Source organism: Sarcophilus harrisii, chromosome 1 (genome assembly GCF_902635505.1).
Source record: "Sarcophilus harrisii chromosome 1, mSarHar1.11, whole genome shotgun sequence".
Lineage (NCBI taxonomy): Eukaryota > Metazoa > Chordata > Mammalia > Dasyuromorphia > Dasyuridae > Sarcophilus > Sarcophilus harrisii.
The window spans coordinates 652939122-652957950 of NC_045426.1; the positions used below are offsets into that span (position 1 = coordinate 652939122).

Consider the following 18829-nt stretch of genomic DNA (forward strand, 5'->3'; position numbering starts at 1 on the left):
CCTCCTAGGCCAGCTGGCTGGGACCTGCAAAAAGTGGATTTCTGGACCCTCCCTTTCCGCTTCTCATACCCAGCTTCTTAAACTGTGGTTTGTGACCCCATTTGGGGTCTCATAACTGAACGTGGGAGTCGTGAAATTATCAGTAAATGTTTGATTTGCACACCTATATTGTATATAGGTATATAACATGTAAAAACTGGGTGAAAAGGGGTCATGAGTGGAAAAAGTTTAAGAAGCCCTGCCCTAGGAGATCCCAGAACCTCAATAGAGATGGGACACAGTTTTTGGTGGGGTGGTAGGTAGTGAAGAAATCCATCTATTCCACAGATTATACTCTCTCCAGGTAGCTTGGACAGGTAGCTTTTTTCCTCAGTTTCCCCATCTATAAAATGGAAGTAATAATCCTTGTCCCTATCTCTGTTGAGTGTATTGGTATATTGAATTGAATGAGAAACTAAATGGGGAAATGCTTTGGGAAAAATACAGTGAAGAGTTATTCTCATTCTCTTGGTTCTGTAGGTAGTAAGAAACATCTATTCAAGACTTATTATTCAGGTGCTGAAGTGCATTTTCTCAGTTTCATCTAAAATGAGAAGGTCAATAATCTTTTCCATCCTTTGAGTGCAGTACTATTGAATCTGAATGAAACTAATGGAAATGCCTTTGAAAATGGGTTGAGAGAGTTATCATTCTGTTCTAGAGTAGACCAAAGTGCTGAGGCTGATTGATTGGTAATGGATTGCCTTTCAAATGAGGGTTCTCTCCATAATTTCTTCCTGATCTTCAGTCTCTAATCTTGATCTTGCACATCGGCTGATGGGTTGCAAGGATTCATTCCTGTGACTTTCAAAGTCTGGCTATCTGCGAGGAATCTTCTCCTTTCTCCAACTTTATCTCCTTCTAGACTTAGCTCAGGCTCTGCCTTCTGTCCTGGCCTCCTCCTTCATGGGCTGCTATGATGTCTACAATTGCTGAACTTCTTCTAGGATGTGTGTGTGTGAGAGAGAGACAGAGACAGAGACAGACAGAGACAGAGACAGAGAGAGACAGAGAGAGACAGAGACAGAGAGACAGAGACAGAGAGAGACAGAGACAGAGAGAGAGAGAGACAGAGAGACAGAGACAGAGGGAGAGAGACAGAGAGGGACACACACACAGAGACAGAGAGACAGAGACACACACAGATTTTGTGTGTGTGTGTGTGTGTGTGTGAGAGAGAGAGAGAGAGAGAGAGAGAGAGAGAGAGAGAGAGAGAAAGAGAGAGAGAAGAGAGAGAGAGAGAGAAAGAGAGAGAGATCTTTTCAGTTATACTAGGAGATCCTTAAAGACAGGGGCCTGGGTCTTACATACATATATCTATGTTTTTTACCTGCAGGGAGCAGCAAACTGGCCTGAAGACGATGATTGAGTGGGTCTGACCAAGATAATTACCCCAGTTACAGAAGCAGCCGTGAGGTTTTGTGCGTCTCCTGCTCACTCCCTTCAAGAGCCCCTTCCCTCATTTACGTCCTTACCCATGTCCTGTGGGGAAGAGGATGGTATAGGTGGGTCCTATGCCATCTCATCCTGGCCAGCCCCAAGAATCTGGGACCAAGACTTGGGTCTGTGTGGGAGGGCTTCTCTTTCATATGTCCTGGTGCTTTTGGTGATCACCAGCCTGCATGTCTAATAGCTTCGCGCAGGGGATAAGGGGTGGAAGGGAGTGAAGAGTCCAGTGAGCAGGGGCTGGAATCTTAACTCTTCAAGCCAGACCAAGTCAGATCTTCACCTGGAACCTGAATCTCTGGTAGCTTCCTTGGTGCCGCTCCATGGGGGTGGATTTGAGGGCGTCTGACTTCACTTGATCAATAGTGGACACAGAAGTACTTGGCAGGATCCCCCACGTTCTGGGCAGAGCACATCAACATTCCAGGTGGCATGGCCCACTGTTCCAAAGTTGGGGGTGTTCTGACATCTCAGGGACATTGCTCCAACCTCCCGGGGTGGAATACCCATCCTGAAACTTTTTCTTTGTCTCAAGGAGAACTTTGGACTCTTGGCCACTTCCTACCTCATAGCTTTTAAAGCAGGGCTGGAGAAGGTGGTGTCCTGGGTGCATCTCTGAGTGGAAATATTTATATTTCAAGCATTGGTATCGAGTGGAAGCCGATAACCAGCCCTGCCTGAAGAGAAATAGTGTTTTAATTAAGAGTCATGTTTACTATGGAATGATTGTACAGGTGCAGAATAAAATAGGGGAGCTGGTGAGAGGCAGCTTGCATTTCAAATGATGGATCTGTGAGCCAAGAAGCTATGTTGCTTATCCTAGAATAGCTTCCCTGGCACAAATCCTGTGGGGATTAAGGCTTCCTCATGCCCCTCAGTCTGCCTATCCTGGACTCTGAAGGGTATGAGTAGGGGAATGAGCACTCGTTCTAATTCTCTTATCTAAAAGGCTTCCATGTTTGCAATGACTTTTTCTTGACCTGCAATGCAATGCAGGTTGCAATGACCTCATCCCTAGGAGATAGGTAATGCTAGTATTCCCATTTTACAGATGAGAAAACAGAACTTTCAAATGATTATCTCGTCCATACTCATGCAGCTAGAGTGTCAGAGAGGATTTGAACTGAGGTTGTCCTGACTCCAAATTCTGGACTCTTTCTAGTATGGCAGAGCCTTCCATAGACCTAGAACACTGTAAACTTAATAAAAATTGATAAAATACAAATGCTAGAACCTGGATAATTCAGGGGTCCTTTGTGCTTCTGAATTTGCCATTTGAATGATGGAATCAGACTGAGTTCTTGGAGAGTGAGGACCTGGACTTCTTTTTCTGTCTCCCATATTGACTGACACAGACCTAGGCACAGAGAAAATTCTTAGATTTGTGGAAAACTGCAAACCATGGAAATAAAAATGTTTTATACTTGGAATTCAAAGTCCTGAGTTCAAGTTTCAACTTTCCCCCCTTGTTTCTCCCTTGTGTAACCCCCTCCTTTAAAAAAAACATCTTTTTATTCTGCTAAACTTTGGCTAACATAGCATAACCTCACTTTCTATGGTTTTACTATGTGCCCAGCTCTTCTTAAGATCATCTTTATAACATCTTTCATGTTTCAAGAGATGAAAATAACTGTACAAGATTAAGTACAAAATAGACACACAATATCTATGTGTGAGATTTTACTTCCTCTGCAGCTTTACATTTGAAACAATGTATTAACTAGAAATACTGTCCTTCTGTAGTTTTATCAAATTTAGTGGAAATAGGTTCATTATTAATGTCAGTATCACTGGTCTGATATTTACCCCCAAAATTGTATTTTTCAATAAAGGCAATGCACCATCCCTGGAAGCTAGAATGCTAGCTGTGTGGTGAATAAAACATCAGAACGAGAATTTCACAGAGTCCCAAACTTTAAAATTATGGTTTTTTTCAAACTGCATCCATTCCCCTGCATTGAAGATGTGAAGCCCAATCCCATTCCTCTTTGTATGTGGTTTGTGCTCATACTGAACATCCAGATGTCTAAATACTTCTTTTGCTTCCAAGTTTTGTAATTTTCTTCAACTGAACTGCAACCAGTTTCATCTTTCCTTTTAATACCCATTGGTTTTCTGACTTCAACATTTTGGTCCTTGCTTCCCAAATTCAATTTTTCCCCCAAATTTTAGCAGACTGTGACTTATCTCCTTCTTTTTTTTTGCCTTGCCAAAACATTTATTTTCCTTGTCCTGTCCAGCACATTTTGTTGGATTCACAGCTGCTGGATTATAATAGCTAGGTACAGCTATTCCCTTCTCTGCCAATACTTTGATCTGTAGTGCAGCCATTTGAGGTGTCATGGCTATCTGAGGAGTTACTTGCCTTCCTGGTACCAGAAGAGCAGCAACACTGAAGACAGACTCTCCTGTAACTGCAGCTGCTGCTACTATTTCTTGCTGTTTCTGTTTTTCAACCATTTCTTTTTTTCCTCTCGCAATTACTTTGCTCTGTTCCACTTTCAAGCTAATGCTTCTTGTGCATCCATTGCTATGCTTTGCCCTCTAAAAGGAAGTGGATTGGGAGTCTGATTTAAATCTTGGCTAAATATTCACAGCTTTTCAATTTTCTTATTTGCCAATTTCTGCTTCTGGTTTTATGCCTATGTCTTGACTTTGGTTGAAACTTAACCTGATGCTTTCTCTCCTTGCTTGTAGACCTTCTCTGCTTTTACTAAGATTATGAGACCTAGATCTTAAATGACCTCAGCCTTTTGATGACTTTCTCTCTGTACTTAACCATTTTCAGGTGAATTTAATCTCTCCACTTATCAAAAGAATGCTCTATGATTTGTATTTCTTGGAGGACTTATCTTTGGATTTATGTCTTTTTGCCTCTTTGCTTCTGCTTGGACTGCTCTGTTTTCTTCATTATCTGACTTCCTTCCATCTTCTTCCTCTTGACTTCAATTGTGTTTTAAGTAATGATATTTTGATGTTCTAGAAGAAACAGAGGCATCAGAAGGCTTTTAAAAATCTCTAGCTGGAGATGACTTTTCTATGGCTATTCTGCTCATTCTGTCATTAGCTGCCATGTTCCAGAGTCCTAGCTGCTGGTACCATATCTCCACCGGCTGCTCTCACCAGAATCTGCAGCCTGATTAAAATGCTTGCATCAAAGACCTGGATGGCACAAAGGGGCAGGGGCCTGTGATATTACAAAGCATCCTGGGGATCCTTTTTCTGGACTTCACTATCAGAGCCTCAGTTTCATGATCTGCAAAATGAGGATAATACTTGAAAAGCCTACCCCAAAATTGGGAGGAAGTGATTTGTAATCTTGAAGACTACAGAACTAAAAAAGACCTTATAAATTATGGACTCCACATACTTTACAGAGTAAAAACCCGAGGCACAGAGAGGAAGAGGCTTGATGGCTAGGAAGGAGCAGAGTTGGCATCTGAACCCAGATCCTCTGATGCCAAATTCTCTTTCTATTATACTTGATTGCTTTTAACATCTCTAGTATTTTCTATAAAAGATGGAACTATTGCTTCATTGAATGGAAAAATGACCTTTCCTCTCTAGAAAGGGATGTTTTGGTTTCATTATGAGATTGCACCATGGAGACAGAGGATGCTGCTGGCAACCACATAAGTAAATATATTCCCCAGATATAACCCCACTGACTCAGAGTCAGTGACTTGCAAGGGGTGAAAGGAGTTCTAGATTAAGAGGATTTGAGTCTTGGTTCTGTCACTGATTATATATACAACCATGGTGAGTCTCATCCTTTCTTGGGATCTCAGATTCCCCATCTGCAAAATGAGACCAAGAGGTTCCTAAAGCCTGTCTAATTCAGAAAATCATTGTTCTATGCTCTAAGCTCCCATCTCTAGCTTTCTATCTTTCCTATTCCAAGTCCTGCTCCAGCTCTAACATTTTGTATTCTACATTAAAAGACCTTTTCTAGACATTCTCTATTCTAAGGGTCCTTCCAGTTCGAAATTCTATGATGCCTTGAAGGCAAAAGACTCGCTGTTATTGATTGAGATCACTAGCATCTTCTTCCAACAGATCTTCTCCTTACTTCCCTGCTCATCCCTGAATTGGCAATCACTGTCTTTGCTCATATTTTGACCCTAGATTTTGTTAGTCCTATGTCACAAGAGGGAAAGTACTGAGAACATGACCTGGACGTCAAAGTCTGTCTAGCTGTGAGTCCCAAAGTTTCTCTTTGAACTCTATGGGATGCAATTTACATTCAGGCATCCAGAAGATATATTCACATGCAATTTTGTTATTGGATACATATTCATTGGAACCACATACATGCACACAGGATACATAAATATGATATACATGTGACACACAGGTAATATACATGTCATCTGTGTATATGAATTTATGAGACATGTATGCCCATCAGTCAACAAGTATTTACTAAACACTCTGTGCCAGGCAGTGTGCTAAGCACCAGGAATGAAAAGGAAGAAGGAAGTGAAGTGGTGAAGGAAATAAGCTTTATTAAGCACCTACTATGTGCCAGGCAGTATGCTAAGCACTAGGAATGAAAAGGAAGAAGGAAGGGAAGTGGTGAAGGAAACAAATATTTTATTAAGCACCTACTATGTGCCAGGCACTGTGCTAACTCTTTCACAAATCATCTCATTTGATTTCTGATTTGAATATTTGGATGCCACTATTATCACCCTCATTTTAAAGTTGAGGAAACTGAGGCAGACAGGTTAGGTGACTGGTCTAGAATAATATGGATGGTAAGTATGTGAGGCAGGATTTAAATTCAGGTCTTCCTGACTCCAGCCCTAACTCTCCATCTATTGTGCTACCTAGATGCCCTCATCTCTCCCCTCTCTGCCTTTGCACTTGGCCATCCCCCATGCCAGGAATGACGGACCCTCCTCAGTCTCCTTAATCTCCCTGGCTTCTTGAGCTCCCTGAAAGCTCCAATTCTGCTTTGTGCAGGAAGCCTTTCCTTCCCCTTCTTGTCCATCCATCAGAACTTAAGAAGCTTACATTCTAAGGGAGGGGAACCTTTAAGTAGCAACAGAGTAGATCTGGAGTCTCAGAGCATGATTTGCTGAGAGAGGGGAGTGGAAGGGAGACTTAAAGGCCTTTTGCAGAAGGTGGAAGTTGAACTGAATCTAGGAATGGGACAAGTTGTGAAAAGCTTTAAATGTCAAATAGAGGAGTTTTGATTTGATTCCGGAAGGAGGAGGGAGCCACTGAAGTTTATTGGACTTTTGACGTAGAACTTTTATTTTTGTCCAGTCATTTCAATCATGTCTGATCTTGTGACACATACATAAAGAGACAGGTAAGTGCACCCAAATGTACTTTGCATTTATCCACAGAATGCATATTATACACACGTGATGTACACCTATAAACATATACAGGTGCAATATACACCTCTAGGCATCCGTATAGTTGCACACTCACATTGTACTGATGCGCGAGATATACATGTATGCACGCGAGAAACAGAATCACACACATGGGTGATGGAAGTACACGCAGGGGACGCGTAACGGCAACAGTGTGCTGCGGGGACACACCTCCAGCCTCTGCATGCACACACGCACAGACACACATAGACGATGGGCAATGTACAGACCAGCTTGTTCAAACTGTGTTCCCGTGCCCAGAAGCTGCAGATGCCCCTCCTTCCCTCCCCCCAACCTTCTTCCTCCATCTTTTCTCCCTGGGTTGGACTGAGGAGCATTCTGGGCTCCCACGCAGCTGACACCCTGTAACTCTGAAATAAACAGGGAAATTGCATTAGCATAAATTTGAATGAGCTTGCCTGGCTTAAATGGCTTCCTAATTTGTCTGCAAACCCTCTAGGTGGTGGCTGAGCAGACCTCGACATCCAGCATGAGGTGGGGGGAGGTTTACCTGGGGGAGCCGGATTCTGATTTCTGGTCCCTGCAGATCTCCCACCCCAACCACCCAGGACAGGGCTTTCTCTCCCCAGCCTGCACCCTTCCTTCTCTGCCTCCCTCTCTTCCTCTGCTCTCTTTTCCACCATGCTCTCTCCCTATCCCTCCCTCATTCTTGGTCTAATTTTGTTCCCCTTTTTATTTATCTTTCTGGGCCTTCACGTGATTTTTCCCTCCCTCCCTCCCTCCTACTCTTTCCTCCCTCCCTTCCTCCCCTTCTCTCTCTCTCTCTCTCCTCTCTTTTTACATCAAGCACATTGCATTGTGAGTAATAAATGTCTATTGACTGTCTCACAAATTCTCTGATTCCCCTTCTTCTTCTCTCTGTCCATCTTTATCTTTATTTTTCTCTGCCTCCATTTTGGTTTTTTCCCCCTCTTTCTTGATCCTTCCTCTGTTTTGTCTCTGATCCTATCTCTGTCCCCTTCTCTCTGGCTCCTCTGCTTTCTGTTTCTTTTTTGTTTCCCACTTTTCCTTTTTTCCTTGTCACCTCATTGATCACAAAAACCTGTATTTTCCTTACACAGAGCTAGGCTGCTGTGCCCTAGTTGGAGTCTGGGTCCTGTACCATTCTAAATGCTGTTTTCATGCCCCCCACTGGGCCCATTCCTCTTCCATGATAACCTAAAAGACTCATTCTTGGGTTTCAGGTAAATTTGACTCTTCACAGATTTCACTGGGCAATTAGCCCTGGACTTAGTCCTAGGAAGTCTGGGAGGATTGTGTGTGTGTGTATGTGTGTGACATACATACAGACAGAGAGACAGAGACACAGAGAGAGAGACAGAGACAGAGAGAGAAAGAGAGACAGAGACAGAGAGAGACAGAGAGAGAAAGACAGAGAGAGACAGAGACAGAGAGACACAGAGAGACAGACAGAGAGACAGAGACAGAGAGACACACAGAGACAGAGACAGAGAGACACACAGAGAGAGACAGAGAGACACAGAGACAGAGAGAGGCAGAGAATCACACACACACAGAGACAGAGACAGAGACACAGAGAGACACAGAGAGAGAGAGAATGGAAGAAACAAGAGCTGGCCTGATTTTGCCTTCAGGGATCTCCTAGTCTGGAGGAGATGGAGGAGGAGCAGATTCAGACCCTGCCTTAAAAAAGAAGCAATGGATCCAGGCCTGCCCTCAGGAAGTTTCTCTTCAGACCGTGGAGAACAAAGTTACAATTCAATTCAACAAAACATTCACAAAGAAGAGGACAGAATAAAACAGAAATACAAAAAATCCTTCTCTTCTTTATTTTCAACCAGAGTATCCTCTTGGCCCCAGATCTGTTATTAAAATGGTTTTCTCATTAAGAAAGCTTTCTTCTCTGCAGAGAGGGGCTCTCATACCTGGCAACTGCTAATCCCCAGAGACAGACTTTTCCTTTCAGCCTCAACCTTCACAGTTGGTTCTAAAGACTTGTCCAGTTCTGCCTGTCACAGAACTGTTAGTAAAAACACTTAACCCAGTTAACTCCTCCATGAAAGCTGGGATTAGTCTCGAAGGGCCTGTCCAGCTGTGAGATTCTACATTCTGTATGCTTAGGTCCCAGAATAGGAAGGGACCATAACAGAATGTATACCATGTTCTAAAATTGCTTCAGTTCTGAAATCCTGTGTTCTAAGGGTCTTCCCAACTCTGCTGTTCTGTGTTCTAAGCTCCCCCCAGCCCTGACACTGTGATTTTAAGTTCCCTCTTGCTCTGATTTCCTGTGTTCCAAAAACCCTCCCAGCCCTGACCTCCTGTGGTCTAAGGGCCCTCCCAGCCCTGACTTCCTGTGGTCTAAGGGCCCTCCCAGTTCTGATATCCTGGGTTCTAAGGGCCCTCCCAGCTCTGACCTCCTGTGGTCTAAGGGCCCCCCAGCCCTGACATTCTATATTCTCAAGTTCCTCAGCCATGACTGTTAGTTTACTGTGGTAAGGTCCCTTTCACTTTATTCTTCCAAAGAATAAAAGCCTCTTTAATTGGGGGACAGAATCGAATGCTTTATGAGAATTCCACAAAGAATGATGGCTCTGGACTGGAGAGGAGGGGAAGGGAGGCAGCTGGGGGGAGAGGGGGCCCGGCCTCCCAGAAGACCTGGCACCTGCAGGTGGGGAGCAGGCCCAGGCTGGAAAGAGTTTCGGGTGAAACTTGGCAGGCTGGGGCAGCATGCTCCCGGCCCAGCCTCTCCCTCCCTAACTGCGGCTGGGAAAGCAGGCCAGGGCTCTTCCCGGCCCTCCCAGGGAGCCCCATCCTCCCGGCAGCCCCCGGTGCCCGCAGCCCTTGACCTCCTCCTGGCAGACACGACTCTTCCCCTGGCTTGATATCTCAAGTCCTTTTCTTTTCTTTCCGAGAGTCTGGTAAGTGGCACTCTCCACCTCAGGCTCTGCTTGTCTGCCTGCCTCATGCTCTGAAAAGCTGTTTTTGGTATCGCGAAGGTCGGAGTTAATTTTTCTAAGTGGCAATTAAGCGCCAGGTGCCTTCATAAAGCGCCAGGCAGCTCCTGCATGGTACACCAGAAACAGTGGGGAAGGAGGCTTTTCTCTTTGTAGCCGGGACTCTCTCTTGCTGGCTTTTTTCTGTTTCTGACACACTGTCTCTGGCCTAGCTTTTTTGTCTTATTTTTTAAAAAAATACATTCATTTATTAATAAGCATTTATCAAGTGCTGACTGTGGCCAGACAATGTACTAGATTCTGGGGATACAAAAGGCAAAAACAAAGCAGTCCCTGCCCTCAAGGGACTTACATTCTGCTGGGAGAAATAATAATAATGACAATAATAAACAATAGCCATCTAATACAGAGCTTTAAGGTTTGCAAAGCACCTAATTATAATCCTGGGAGATAGGTACTATGTTTATCTCCATTTTATAGTTTAGGAAACTGAGGCAGAAGTTAAATGACTTGACCAAGGTCATATAACTATTTGATTTATACTTTTAAAAAAATTTTTCCCTGAGGCAATTGGGATTAAGTGACTTGCCCAGGGTCACACAGCCAGGAAGTGTTAAGTGTCTGACTCTGAATTTGAACTCAGGTCCTCCCGACTTCAGGTCTGGTGCTCTCTCCACTGTGCCACCTAGCTGCCCTGTAAGTAAATCTTTGAGACTGGATTTGAATTCAAGTCATTATGACTCCAGATTCTATATGTCTATATCTATTTAGATATCTATATATCTATTGAATATGAAACAGGATGTGCACAAGTAATTGATTAAAACACATACACACACACCTGCAGGTGCCGGGGATTGGTTGCTCATGAGTCAGGTAAGTCCGGCACCAACTCCCTCTACAAAGGAAATATCAAACCATTTCAGGGAGTCAGTCAACAAGCATTTATTAACCCCTTACTTACTATGTGCTAAACACTATTCTCTGGGCTGGATCACAAAGTAAGGCAGAAGCAGGAGGGCATTTGTGCAGCCCTTTGCGGCTCTGGGATCCGGCTTCCAGCTCCAGCTTGTGTGCTAGTAAACAAGGTCCAGAGGAGGAGCTACATCTCCCTCAGAGTTCTGGGAGTGACCCTCATTTTGGGATTTTCAAAGGCCGTGGGCGCAAGCCCCCAAGCCAGTTAGTTCTAAAGTTCCAGTGTGGTGATTACTGATGATTGGCAGCATCTTTTAACCACTTAGTGGTGCCTCATCAATAGAATGATAATGAAGGAAGAGTAATGAATTTTTATAAAGGGATATTTGCTGAAAAAAATAAAGCAGGAATTAAAGTACAGGGATATCTTCCCATAGGGAGCAGCCAGGTGGAGCAGTGGATAGAGCACCAGCTCTGAAGGCAGGAGGACCTGAGTTCAAACCTGAGCTCAGACACTTAACACTCCTGGGCAAGTCATTGCCTCAGCCAAAAAAAAAAAAAAGATGTCCCCTGATCCTCGAAGCCGGGGGCCCACAGTCCCTTCTGCCCCCTCAGTCCTAGGAGAAAGCGGGCACCAGCTTGGAGCAATTGCTACAAAGCTTTCAGCCCCTCCGGGTCACTTGTGCACGCCGCTTAGTTATTCCTCTGCCCAGGACGCCTCTCACAAAGTCCCGTACCCAAGGGAAGGGCACACAAGCAGAAGCCGGCGCCTTCTCAGGCACAGGGCTCGCCTGAGAGGAAGTGGGCTCCGGGGTCACCCCAGCACCCCCCGCCCTCTAGGCTTCCTCCATAGCCAGCGGGAAGGAAAATAAAGCAACGGGAATCTTTGCCCGAGTTCTCAGCTCCGGCTCAGCACCAGGCGGAAGGCCTCTCTCCCGGCACAGCTGAGGAGCAGGAAACATTCAGGCAGCCCCGAGGGGAGAGCGGCCCCCCTTTCAATAGCAGCGCGCACTTCTGGAAGCAGATCCCCCCGAGGCTTCCCCACGAGCTGGCAACGGGCAGAGACCCCGAACATGCTCCGCAGCTTCATTTTCCAGCCTTGCTCTTAGCTAACGACCGGGAGAGGGGGCAGGAGTCGGGGATGGCTTAGTGCGGGAGGCGGCGCGGTGGCAGGGAGCTAGGTGAGCCTAAGCTCCGAGGGACCGAGGGGAGGCAGAGGAGCACCGTAACCATGGCAACGGGCCGCGCAAAGGTGTGGAGATGGGACCTAGAAGGTGGTAAACGGGGCAAAGCAAGGGGCCAGTTAGCCAGGATGTGGACCAGGCAAAGGGAAGTCAGCAACATCAATCTTTCTCTCTCTCCTATTTCTGTCTCTTTGTCTTTCTCCTATTTCGGATAAACTGTTTCTTTCCTACCTCTGTAGCTCTCTCTCTCTCTGTCTCTTTCTCTCTTGGTGTCTGTTTCTCTCTGTCTTTGTGTTTCTCTGTCTCTCTCCGTGTCCCTCTCTGTCTCTGTCTTTCTGACTCTCTGTGTGTCTATCTCTGTCTCTCTGCCTCTGTCTTTCTGCCTCTTTGTCTCCCTCTCTCTGTCTTTGTCTCTGTATCTCTCTGTCTCTCTCTTTATCTCTCCTCTTCCTCCCTCCCTTCCCCTCCTTCCTTCCTTCCTTCCCTGCCTCCCTCCCCCCCTCCTTTACCTCCTCCTCCCTCCCTCCCTCCTTCTCCCTCTCCCTCTCCTCTTTCTCCTTCTCTCCCCACCCCCTCTGTCTCTTTTTTCATCTTGGATAAACACTTCCTTTTATCTGTCACGTGCTTCCTACCTCTCTTCTATCTCCAGCTGGGGCCTCATACTTCCACCTATTTCTCTTCTCTTTCATTCTCTTTCTTATTTAATCCTTTGTCATTTTTTCCCCTGACACTTTCCAAAGGGCAAATAGAGTTCCTGGGTTCCTTTCAAAATGCAATCACAGGATGTCAGAGCTGGAAAGAACCTCAGAAACAATTAAGAGCAAGCTCCTTGTTGTACAAATGATGGAACTGAGAACAGCAAAAGTCAAGCACTTTACCAGAAGCCATATAGTTAGTAAAACAGTTTCGATAGGACTGTAATTCAGACCTCCTGATGTCCAGGTCTTGTGTGCTGATACCTCGTGGCCTTTGCTGGACTTCTGTGTCTCAGCCAACTAAATCATCAGAATTTTGTGTAACCCCTTCAAACTGGCCCAGTGCGTTAACAATGGAAGGAGGGTAGGGTTCAAATTCTGACTATTATCACGTTCATGAAACTTGCTCCTTACCCTCTCTGGGTCTCAGTTTCCATTTGCAAAAGGAGGGAGTTGGGTATAATGACCTTTAAGCCATCTAACCTTGCAAATGGGGAAATGGATGCTCAGAAAAGGAATAAAGGTCTCATCCAAAGCCACACAGTCTCCTGCAGAGCTGGTGCTAGACCCACGCTGTTTCCCACACCCAGGATTCAGGTTCCTGACATGTGGCAGCAGCTTGATAAGAAGGGGTTCAGAGCCCAGTTTCTTAGACCCTTTCCAGCTCTGCAGAGGCTGAATGGAAAGTTCTATCAGCAGATAAAGCATGACTCACACGAGCCCTAAGAATGTGGTTTTAATTAATCCTGTGAGGGAAATGGGGTAATTAAAAAATCATAATACTTTTCTGGGTTGTGGTCTGACTCACCCTAAAACATAGTCAGCTCTCCTGGGGAGAGAGCATTCCCTCTGGGTCCTGTTGCCCCACTATCTCTCACAAATTCCTGCGACCTCTGGAAACCTTGGACATCCATCAGTTCCTGGGGTCCCAACAGCCTGGGTCTTGGGGTGTAGGGACAAAGCCAAGCCTAGAGGTTAGTCAGTCTTAGCACCCTATGGTGTCTGGGGTCAGAAATCTTCCAGCAAGCTTCTCTCTGATCTTCTCTTCTCTCATTTCAGAGGACTAACAGGAAGTCCCAGGGTTGGAAGGGACATCAGACTCTCCCCTCCTGCAACATCTCTGACAAGGGGCCATCCAGCCTCTGCTGGAAGATCTCCAGGGAAGGAAAACTCATTACCTTTCATGGTACCCCATCCCACTTTGGCACAGGTTTGACTGTTGAGGAGTTTTCTTTGAAACTTTCCCTTATTCCTCCTGACATTTTTATGTTCCAAAGTCTGTCCTAGGAACCTTCCTAACAGTAACATCCTTTCTAATGGTGTCCTGGTAAATGACTTTGGTTAATGGTTAATGACTGGCTTTCCCAGAAACACACACACACACACACACACACACACTCACACTCACAAATTCAAGAACACGCTCAAGGCTTCTCTTAAGAACTTTAGAATTGATTGATATGACATGGGACATAATGGCATAGGACTGTCCAACATGGCAGGCCCTCATCAGGGCTCTATGAGCAGAACTGAATTAGCTCAAAAGAAATGTGAGCTGCACAAAGTCAGAGAAACCATCCCAAATGTTCCTAGGGACTATTCGTGTCCGACCCGTGGCAGAGCGTTCCGAGCTCCTATTGGTCTGATCAGCCACCGTCGGACACACTGTAATTCGATTCTAACACGGTGATGTCATTTTGATTGTTCAAGAACGAAGGACAACAGCCAATTTATACACACGTGCACACACACATGTGTGCACAATGCACCCATATATACATATATGTATACGCTCATACACACATATGTGCAGGCCGGACATACTTCTTAATCTGCATTATTAACATTTCCTTCATTACTTTTTTAAGTCTAGAGAATCAACAAAACAAAAGGCTAAGCCCTGATCTGTAGCATTTACCTTTTTCTGAGGTGTAAGTTCTGGATGCTGAACAATCAGCTCTCAGGAGCTGGGTCAAGCTGACTCCAACACATCACGTCCTTGTTCCTGCTCTTACACATAAGATTAAGACTTGGTGAGAGGTGTTTGTGACCCACATTGCCACAAAGGAGACGCACAAATGGAGGTAAGAGATAAATAGACGTGTGTATGAGGAGCTGTGAAGGGTTGATTGGTCTGACAGTGGTCTTTGAGGTCCTATGTGAAGGACAGTAAGTCAGGTGATCTGTTATTTCCTAATTGCATGACTGGACGAGTCACTCTTTTCTGTTTCAGTTTCTTCAAGTAGAAAACTAGTTGTTATTGAATTGTTTTATTTGTGTCTAACTCTTCGTGGGGTTTTCTTGGCAGAGATACTGGAGTGATTTGCCATTTCCTTCTTCAACTCATTTTTACAGATGAGGAAACTGAGGCAAGCAAGTTAAGTGACTTGCTCAAGGTCACACAGCTAGTAAGTATCTAAGGCTGGATCTGAACTCAGAAAGAGGCTTCCTGACTCCAGGCCCCGTGCTTTATCTATTGTGTCACCCAGCAGCTCTATTTGGATCCCCAAATCTCTTCGGAGGATTTGTATCAATCCCTCGGCTTTCCCATTCCTAGCAAATTTTTGTTGATTGCTTGGAACAATCCCACTCAGGATTCAGACCCTAACTGCTCCATTTATTTATCTAATCTTTTCTTTTAAATTGTTAATCTGTGTTGAGTGTATGCAATTGAGATCCTAAGAAGGAGATTAATAAAACCTCTTGGGAAGTTACAGAATCACAGGATCTTAAAATTGCAGAATATTAAAATCATAGAATTATTAGGAGCTTATAATCTTTACCTCAGTGGTTTTCAAAAAAAAATGCTTTTTATTCTGAATTTGATAAACACCAAAGAGTTCCATATGCAAAATAGAATAGAAAAACAAGATTATATAAAAATACCACAAGTATATATTTCTATTATGCAGTTTGGTTTTCAAATACATTTAAATAAATATACTAAATTATATAGGGTTCTTAAGTCTTTTTTCTTTTAATTTTTACATGTATTTATTATCTCTCCCTCCCAATTGAACAGTAAACACAAGAAAAATAGAACCTTCATAAGTAATGTGTAGTACAGCAAAATAAATTTCCATGTCAGCCATGTCTAAAAATGTATGATTCATTTTGCATTTTAAGTCCATTACCACCTCACTGGAAGGTGGTGGGTGGAGTGTTTAATTTTTAATCATCTGGGCTCATGGTTTATCATAGCATTGATTAGAATTCTAAAGTCTTTTAAAGTTGTTTTTCTTAATAATAATGTCTAGCATCTATATAGCACTTACTATATGCTGGGCCCTGTGCTATGTGCTTTGGAAATATTATCTCAATAATCCCCACAACAACTGTATGAGACAAAATTCAAGTGACTTGCCCAGCTGAGATCATATAGCTGTGTCTGGGGTCAGATTTGAATTTCCCATCTCCAGGTCTAGCTTTCTCTCCACTGCACTGCCTAGCGCCATCTTTATAATATTATTGCAACATAAATTGTTCTTCTGGTTTCATCTATGTCACTCTGCATTAGTTCATACGTATCTCCCCAAATTTCTTTGAAATCATCTTATTATCACATCTTATATCAGTGTCTACTTCATTTACATTCTTATGCCATGATTTGTTTAGTCATTCCCCAGGTGATGGGCAAACCTTTGGTTTCCATTTCTTTACTAGAATAACAACAAAAAGCTGCTATAAATGCTTTTGTGCATATGGGGCCTTTCTTTCTTTCTTTGATCTCTTTGGGGTATGGGGATAAGGTGGGCACAGTAACTCAGTAACGTCTTGAGTATAGTTTATGGCCTAATCAAGTCACAGCTGAATCAACTAGGCCTTGGGGTATCTATTTTCTTGAAGCTCTTCCAATAATTGTCACTTGCCATTTTTGTCCTCTTTGATAATCTGATAGGAATCTCAGAGCTGTTTTAATTGATGTTTCTCTAATTATTAGCGATTTGGAGCATTTTTTCATAATGCTGTTGATAGTTTGAACTGCTTCCTTTGTAAACTACTTTTTCACACCTTTTGAATTGTTATCTGTTGGGAAATGACTATCATTCTTCTATGTTAGAATCTGTTCTTTGTACATCTTAAATACAGGACTTTTATCAAAAAAATCTGCTGCAAAAAAATTTTTTCCCATCAGTTAACTGTTTATCTTCTAATTTTAACTACATTGTCTTTGTTAGAACAAGACCTTTAAAATTTGATAAAAATCAAAATTGTTACTTTTACCTTTGATAATCCTCTCTTTTCTTTATCTGGTCATGAACTCTTCTCCTATTCATAGTTGCTTCCTTGTTCCTCTAATTTGTTTATGATGTGACATTGTATATCCTAGGTCACACATTCATTTGGAGCTTATTGTGGTAAGAAACCTTAAGTATTAAAATGAGAGAATGTTGGAATCTGAGAATAATGAAACAGCAGAATCTGAAAATAATAATAACTGACATTTACATTGTCTTAAGGTTTCCAAAGTATATTCTATACAGTATTTCATTTAGTCCTCAAGAAAGTCCTGTGAAGGAAGTGTATTATTTTCTCCATTTTACAGATGAAGAAAACTGAGGCAGAGAGGTTTAGTGGATAGATTTAGAAATGAAGAAACTTCCTTGACCTGCCTCTGAGTCTAAGAGATGGTAAATGATTTGTTCATGGCAATGCAGACAGAATAAACCAGAGCTAGGATTTAAACCTATGACTTTTGCCTTCCAAATCCAACATTCTTTTGAGGCAGCTGAGTGGTGCAGTGGATAGATTTAGGAAGATCTGAGTTCAAATCCAGTCTCACACACTTCCTAGCTGTGTGACCCTTAATTTCTGTCTGCCTCAGTTTCCTCAGCTATAAAATGGGGATAATGATAGCACCTACCTACCTTCCAGGGTTATTGTGAGGATCAAATGAGATAGTATTTGTAGAATATCTGGCATATAATAAATGCTCATTCCTTGGCTCCTTTTTCTTGCTAATGATTTCCCTTTTCCTTTTCCTCATTTTCTTCCTTCTCCTTTTCCTCCTCCTTTTCTTCCTCCTCATTCTCCTTTCCCCACATCCTCTTTTTTCCTCATTATTTTCCTCTTTCCCCTCTTCCCCTTCCTTCTCCACCATTTTCTTCCTCCTCATTTTCTCTTTGTCCTCATTTTCCTCTTATTTCTCCTCTTTCTTCTCCTCTTCCTCCTCCTCCTTTTCTTTTTCTTCCTTCATTTTCCTTCTCTTTTTCTTCTTCCTTTCCCTCCTCCTTTCCTCTTCCTCCTTTTTTCTTCCTTTTCACTTTCTTTCTCTTTCTTTTCTTCCTTCTCATTTTCTCCTTACATACCGTGTGTATCTATCTATGTACCATATACCATAGTGTGGGCTCATGGGAAAAGAGTTCCTCCCAGTCAAGTTGTCAGAACTTATCCATATGTACCCAAGTACCCAAGGGTGAGGGATACTGAGGGATACTCCCTTTGCCCTCATCTACTCTCTGATCTCCACATCTGGCTAGAACCTCCATGCATGGACAGCCTGTTCCTGATGTCCTGCTCCTTTACCTAAGAAGGTAGACATTGACAGGTGGAGGGAGGATCATGAAAGGATAATGGAGAAACCTGGATTTTGGATTCCAGACACTTGGTCTCTGCATTTGCCTGCCTCCTGCTCTACAGTGATAAATGGGAAATGTTCAGAATCCATTATTGACGGCTAGGTGGGGAAGCCTTGGATCTTGACAAATAAAGAGAGTGTTGGTTTTCTGAGGGTTTTTTTTTTTTTGCATTTTCCTAGTGTTGCTCCTTAGTTTATTAAGGACCCAGGAGGCCTGGCAAGAACAGGCAGAGAGAGCTCCTCAAAATGAGAGTCTTTAGCATTCCACCAATGTGTCTTCTTGTCAGCTCATTCTGGACTAGGTGATGAATTGTCAGAAAAAATCCACAGCCACTGCACACACACACACACACACACAGACACACACACACACACACACACACACACACACACACACAGATACACACACACAGACACACACATTTTGAGCAGATTCTGCTTCCAAATGCAAGGCAGGGGGATGCCCCCAATGCTGGAAGTCTCCAGCATTCCGGTAATCTGAAACCGGCCCCAAAGCTGTTCGCAGGCTTGAGTCAATGTCATCATCTAGTGTCCATTGAGCTGGACCTGGAAGGCTGTTAAGTTTCTTGCCTCAATATTTTTATCTAATACCCAGAGTACTGATAAGAATTTGAAAACTGACCACTCC

At 43.5% G+C, this 18829-nt stretch overlaps 1 pseudogene; it reads right to left on the reverse strand.

Annotated features, from left to right (window-relative positions):
- Positions 1 to 2738: 2738 nt before the first annotated feature.
- LOC100924983 overlaps positions 2739 to 18829 on the reverse strand; it is a 58233-nt pseudogene continuing 42142 nt past the window's right edge.